At 46.0% G+C, this 7,500-nt stretch overlaps 1 protein-coding gene across 1 annotated transcript in view; it reads right to left on the reverse strand.

Moving 5' to 3' along the window:
- LOC311326050 (RNA-binding protein Musashi homolog 2-like) overlaps nt 1-7,500 on the reverse strand; it is a gene marked incomplete at both ends in the record, with an annotated part of 89,937 nt that overhangs the window by 60,118 nt on the left and 22,319 nt on the right. The window lies entirely within an intron of this gene.

The raw sequence follows: 7,500 nt of genomic DNA on the forward strand, positions 1-7,500 counted from the left end.
AGAGCAACACACGCCGAGTCTAGCACAATCTCACCGCACACTGCAATGGCTGATCACACGTGGGCATGTCATAGCCAGACATCTAGTAACATCTACATGTACCTGAGATATGAAACTGAACTCCTTCAACCACTAGCAAAATACGTGCAGGGAGGCTGAGAGGCTGAGAGGTTGAGAGACGGCAGCGGTTCGACGAGCTTCGTCAACAGGCTGACAGGTTTTTCCGGCGCCAGTTGATCCACCAGCCCTCGGCTTACCACAGAGACACTCCAGAGTGTGTTACGTATCTTTAACTGTGACGTACCGCTTCGTTAAGCCGGCATGCCGAGAAGCCTCCCCCCCCCCCCCCTCCGGCTGAATGAATGGTTGCTCTTTCTTTTTACGCGTGACATGATACCACACGTGTTCCGAGGCGTGACGTGGCCGGCGTCTCCGGCCCGGGGGGTAGCTGCTGTGTACTCTTCCTCCTAGAGGAGGAAACGCCAGCCGCTGATGCTCAGTACACAAGACAGAGGGCTTTCCTCTGACATTTAGAGAGCCTGTTGCAGGAGTGTGTGTGTGTGTGTGTGTGTGTGTGTGTGTGTGTGTGTGTGCTTGTTTGTTTGTTTGATGGGGCTGTATTGACAGCGTGTTGTGTGTACGTTTGTGTGTGTGTGTGTGTGTGTGTGCTTGTTTGTTTGTTTGTTTGGTGGGGCTGTATTGACAGCGTGTGCGTGTGTACGTTTGTGTGTGTGTGTGTGTGTGTGTGTCAGTGAGTGTGAGATTAGCACTGTGGCAGACCAGCCCCTCCAGGGAAAGGGCGGGGGGCGGGGGGCACAGCTCGTCAGCAGAATGAACAACAACACTGCCCTCTGGTCTGCAATCCACTCAGTCCATCACCCACCTACTGTCTGTCTGAGTGGTTTAACACACACACACACACACACACACACACAGAAAGGTTATCGCATGTAGGCAGACACCTTAAGCCATATCCTTCTGTGTGTACACACACACACACACACACACACACTCACAGGCACACATGTATGCTCTCAGTCATATCACACTGTCTGTACAATTGATCAAAAACACACATCATTATCTCCCGCTTAGGAATTGTACAGACATGTTCATACACACGCACACACACTCACACACATGCACACACACGCACGCACACGTGCGCACACACACACACACACACACACCCACACACACACACACTCCTCCATCCGCACATCCAGTATTTCTTGGGAGCAAAGATGGAGACAGAAAAAGCAGACCAGAGAGAGACAGTGGGTGTGTCTGAATACCCACACTACATCTGAAATACATACTATATACTACTATACTACATACTATATACTACTATACTACATACTATATACTACTATACTACATCAAAACTGTCACAGTATCTAGAAATCCAGTCTACTGCAAATTCCCGGAACAGAACTATTTCTACCCCACAAATCCAGTATGCAATGAATGGTTACTATTCCTAAAACCGTGAAATGTCGTGGTATTTCACAGTATTTCCTTTCAGTAATGTATCAACAAAGATGAAGGACATTTTAGGCAACAGAAATTCAGCAAACTAGCTTGAATGTTCACGGACATCGTAGCTAAGTCTGTCTGTTTTTTAGTTTTTTTTTAGCAGAAATCTTAGTTTTATCAAGATTAAGCTAGCCATAAGCAGTTTTGTGTTAATGTGTGCGGTGTCTTTAAAGGGCAATGCTCGTTTTTGACAACCTGGACCTTAATTACGACATATTATAAGAAGTTTGACTCACCGAGATCACTTTTGTGTAGTTCGGAGGCCTGTAGAAGAAATTTAAAATCCAGCGCGAGCCAGTATATCCATGTAATGACGGTGATCGGGGCACCGAGAATGCAGTTTCTCAAAATCTATTTTCGGCCGCTAAACGGTTGTTTTCATCAATCAGATTGGATGAATCGACAGTTGAGATTCCTCAACGCGAGGCATTGTAGTGGTTTTCAAATACGGGGTCTTTAGCCTCTGTAATATGATCTTTACACGCCTTTCCCCACTTGCTCCAGCACGCATGCGCACAGGCCAGCGCGCAGACTGGCTATTCTCCGGCTCACATTCTCTGCGCTACGATCGTTGTTGGTGCCGAGAATATTGTCGTCGTCATTCGTCAGCAACAATCCGATCGTAGCGCAGAGAATGTGAGCAGGAGAATAGCCAGTCTGCGCGCTGGCCTGTGCGCATGCGTGCTGGAGCAAGTGGAGAAAGGCGTGTAAAGATCATATTACAGAGGCTAAAGACCCCGTATTTGAAAACCACTACAATGCCTCGCGTTGAGGAATCTCAACTGTCGATTCATCCAATCTGATTGATTAAAACAACCGTTTAGCGGCCGAAAATAGATTTTGAGAAACTGCATTCTCGGTGCCCCGATCACCGTCATTACATGGATATACTGGCTCGCGCTGGATTTTAAATTTCTTCTACAGGCCTCCGAACTACACCAAAGTGATCTCGGTGAGTCAAACTTCTTATAATATGTCGTAAATAAGGTCCAGGTTGTCAAAAACGAGCATTGCCCTTTAACAGCCTACGTTATGTCTGAACACAATCCAATGGCTAATTCTGCAAAAAGAATCCCTCCACTGCAGAAGCTTCTCACCACCCCAATAATAACAATAATAATGACAATCCCAAGCTACTGAGCAGCCAGTTGTTCGCTTGGGCTTGTCAACGTAACGTCCCCCAGGTTCCGCCCCCAGAGCCACTGCCTGCTCGCTCGTCTCTTGATTTATTACTCAGCAATCAAGTATAACGTTACAGTGGAAAATGATCAAATAGATTTCCCAAACTGAATAATACCACACATATAAACACAAAACCACCTGGCTAGCTCAATATGGAATAATACCACACATATAAACACAAAACTGCCTGTCTAGCTCAATACTGCTGTAAACATGAACCATATGTGAGCCACAGCCCGTTACTTTCACTGGATGGCATCGGGTAGTATACTACAATTATCTTGCATACTAAACGTATTTTCATGGAGTAGTATGTACTAAACAGTATTTACTATGATCGGATGCAGTATATACTATGTAGTATGTAGTATAGGGAGGGAGACCAGAGAGAGACCGTGTCTGAGACTTGTTTCCAGTTCACAGAAGGACATCAGAGAGAGACCAGAGAGAGACTGTGTCTCAGACGTGTTTCCAGGTCACTGAGGGAGACCAGAGAGAGACCGGGGGCCTGACTGTACTACGAAGCTCGTTCAACATATCGAGGATAACTTTCCGCTAGCTCGCTCGAGTAAACCGGACAACCGCAATCACGGATAAACAGTACTACGACGGTGGCTATCAACTCGTTAAGTCGACCCAGCTGGTCCAATCCAGCTATGAGCGTGTTCACGGAAAAAGGGGAGGTATTTGCTCGAAATGACCAATCGGATACCTTAGTATGGGTATTCGGACACGGCCATGGACAAGGCAAACAATACATAACCAAGATCCGTCCACCACATTTTACACAAGAGATGCTCAATTCCACCTCTGAGGACATCTCCAGAGATGCTTGGCTGGCAGCAGCTTGGAAGCAGGAGTGGCAGTCAGCAGGGCCCTCCCGCGTCCATCACTACATCTGGGACCCAGGAGGTGGCGCCATAGGAGGAGACGACCTACCACGCCGGCAATGGACCACACTGAACCGCCTGCGAACTGGGGTTGGTCGTTTTAAAACATCGATGAAGAAGTGGGGCCTGGCAGACAGTGCGGCATGCAAGTGCGGTGACCCTGAACAGTCAGCCAAACATATAATCACCACTTGCCCCTTGTACAGACCACCCTCGGAAGCCAGCCTCTTTGACCTAGGACCCGAGATGCTGGCATGGCTACACGACACAGAGTTGGACCTCTGACGTTACACGAAAGAAGACAAGAGGAGCAATATTATAGAAATATGAACTATAGGCCAACACAGTCGCTACTGCCAAAGGCAGGAAGGAAAGCTGGAAAAATACTGCCTACGTTTTATCATTATCCTCCTCATGAACACGAATAGGCTAGATCATTTGGCTATGCCTATTCTTATGGCGTGTAAAGCAATTGTAGTCTATATCTATATATCTTATTCTTTCAGCTGAAACCCCGTGAGATGTGGCAAGGGACGCTTAAATAAAGCAAATGTAGGCCATAGTTTTTAATAGTTTCAGGTTGGAGTCGACAATGTGATGTCTCTATACAAGAGGAACTAGAGATAAAACCGGCTATTAAGATGGAAAAACTGAAGCTTGAGGTGGAGAAGAAGGCTCTAAGCCTACGGGGAAAAAGTAGCCTATTTCAGTAGGCCTATAACGTCATTGATTGTCAGGCATTGGTGCTATCACAATTCAATTAAAATGTAGCCTACTTCTCTTTGTTCCTAGGAACGGGAGGCTAGTCTAATAAATCAACATTAAAGACTTCAAAATTGAATAAAAAATGAGTGTTTTTACTTGGTTCTCCGCATCACCCACAGCCTACACGAAACTGCATGTAGACTAATAAAACGCAAGCCAGCGCATAGCCTACAGTCTACGACTGTTAATGCACAAGGCAAAATATGGCTCAAGCAGCTGTCATTCTACAATTTTTCATTTGATATCGGGGAAAGCCAAAGAGTTTGTAAAAAGTCTTCTTAAAAGAACCTCTCTGTTCACGCACTGCACATTATTTTTTTTAATTTGCACACTGAAGTTCCATATAGAATCTTAACGTCCATATGCCTTTTTCCAAGTGAATTGATCGGTCAGCGGGCAGTGCTTCATATGTTTTGATCCATAATCTGGAACTTAACCTGCCCTGGAGCAGGTTAGCTCGGCAGCATAGGTTACAATGGCGATATAGCACGGTGAAAAGTGAACCACCTTCGTAGTACAGATAAACCAGGCTTGAAACTGGAGTTATCGCGCTAACCCCGTAATCCTGTTTCGTAGTACAGGGCCCGGGTCTCAGACGTGTTTCCAGGTCACTGAGGGAGACCAGAGAGAGACCGTGTCTCAGATGTGTTTCCAGGTCACTGAGGGAGACCAGAGAGAGACCGTGTCTCAGATGTGTTTCCAGGTCACTGAGGGAGACCAGAGAGAGACCGTGTCTCAGACGTGTTTCCAATGATGTTGGGACTGAAGAGAGAGGAACATGAGACATTTTACACCACAGCTGTGACTGTGTGCTGGTGCGCTTACAGAATGTGTGCATGCGTGCGTGCCTGCGTGTGTGTGAATGAATGAATGAATGTCCGAGGATCCATCCCTTACGGGATTATAAGACACCATCAACAATAATTAACTATATCACATACACGTCTCACGGTTTGTAAGCTACGCAATGTACACCAAACAATAACAGAAAATAAATAAATAAAAATAACAGTCTTTCCTCAGAATCCTAAATAAATGCATCACATATAAGTTATCTTTGTTCGTTTATCCAGTGCAAATACCTTATGATCAAAAATAAATTTTAGTCTCTATGCATCACTCAACCACATCAAATCAATATTTTTACATCTCTCAAATAATTTTTGACGCAACTTATGATATAAGGGGCAATAAAACACAAAATGGAACTCATTCTCACTATCAATATTACAGTAAATACAAATCCGCTCTTCTTCTGTAACCCCCCAGTAATGTCCAGTTTCAAGATGCAGGGGCTACATCCCAGAGCAGAGTTGGGCACATAATGATCTTTGTCTTTGTCTGTGTGCGTGCGGGTGTGTGTGTGCGTGTGCCTGTAAGTTTGTAGTTGTATGAGTGTGATGTGTGTGTGTCAACTCAAAATTGGCACAGCGATGTAAATGTAGGCCTACTTGTTATTTAACTCCTCCTGCAGCTTTCAGCACCAGGCCTAATGGACAGCGCCTGAGCGCAAACACATATGAGTTGAATCCTACTTAAATAATAGTCTACAGCTGTGTGGAACAAGAGAGATGACAGAACAATTGGACGTCGAACAGTCAAGAACCTCAGTTAAATGTTTGATTTTCAGCTTAGAAATTTTTGCCCTTAGAATTGTACCCCAATAGGAGTTAAAATTATGAAAAGAGAATATGTGGTCACCATCGCTTCTATGAAATACACAGAACAATGTGGATGTGTTGATGTGGGATGTGCAGTATGTACAGTGTGTGTGTGTGTGTGTGTGTGTGTGTGTGTGTGTGTGTAAATGTGTGTACGTCTCGTTTCAATGCACAGACAGGAGAGGAGGTGATTATGCGTGCGTGTCCCTCTAGCAAGGCCCCTGAGCTTCTCTGAGCGTCTTGGTAAATAACACCTGTCACTTTATCCGGCCCCTGCCGGCTCCTGACACAACCTCTCCTCACACTCGTATTAATATGCATGCTAATGTACCTATTTTATGGTTCAACAGTTCACATTCACTTTAAAATCAATTACCCATCTGCTTAAGCTGAACGGTGTGTAAAAAGTGTATTAATTTCAGCAAACATATATGCGGCCCGCTAACACAATAAAGATAAATGGCTCGATTAGGTGCAGTAAACAGGGAGAGAGAGAGAGAGAGAGAGAGAGAGAGAGAGAGAGAGATTTTGGCTATGTAAGGAATTACCATTAGCTAAACAATGAGTGTTGTCGATTTTTTTATGCAAATTGGCAAACAGAACGTTACACTGTTCAATTCCATTTAGATAAGGAGAGTGTTCTCACCGCCCCCCCCCCCCCCTCCCCACCCCCCCTCCCCCTTCCTCTCAACTCTTCTCCTCCAGAGATCCTCCCTTGCTCCCCTGCCCTCCACCCCTGGTGCCTCGCCTCCTTCCACGGGCACGGAGTCTGCCAGGAAGACGTTTGGAACATGTCCTCTAGCCGTCGGAGTGTGTCAGCGACACGCAAACACTTGCGGTGGTCCTGCTGGTGCCACATGCAGAGGAACGATACCTCCCTCTTCCCAGAAACGGCAGCGATGGCGTAGAGAGGCTGGATCCCGATCTCTGGTGTCAGGTCTTCTTCATCCTCATCCTTGGACACAACCGCACCCCTCCTCCCCGAACACTACCTGGTGTTCTGTCCCTTATCACGCAGGTCAGGCGGATGAAATGAAACATTCATCATGTGAAGTGACTTCAGTTTTCCTCCTCATTTAGCTCTGTAATGTACAGACCCCGCCTCGCTGGGTTTGGGCCGGGGGAGGATGCAGAATGGGCCGTGTGTGTGTGTGTGTGTTTATGTATGCCTGTGTGTATGTGTGTTGGCTCATTAATAGCATTTTTCATACAAGCCACCTCTGCTAGGATGCTTCATCAAGTCAAATTATGGGCGGGCTGGGCCGACCTTACCCAGAGCCTCCATTAGCCGCTGTTCAGATTCAGTGCGGCCCAGCTTCAAACGATTTATTTGCTTTAGTTACTTTTGACAGGCGATCAATCTCACAGTAATTATCTCTTGTCACTAAAGCAGAGGCTGTGGAGAGGAGGGGTGCGCCTTCGTAGAATCCTCTATTCTCATGCTCTTCTTGTTGAAGCTAAGG

This window comes from Borostomias antarcticus (assembly GCF_949987555.1).
Source record: "Borostomias antarcticus genome assembly, chromosome: 1".
In the NCBI taxonomy this organism is placed as follows: domain Eukaryota; kingdom Metazoa; phylum Chordata; class Actinopteri; order Stomiiformes; family Stomiidae; genus Borostomias; species Borostomias antarcticus.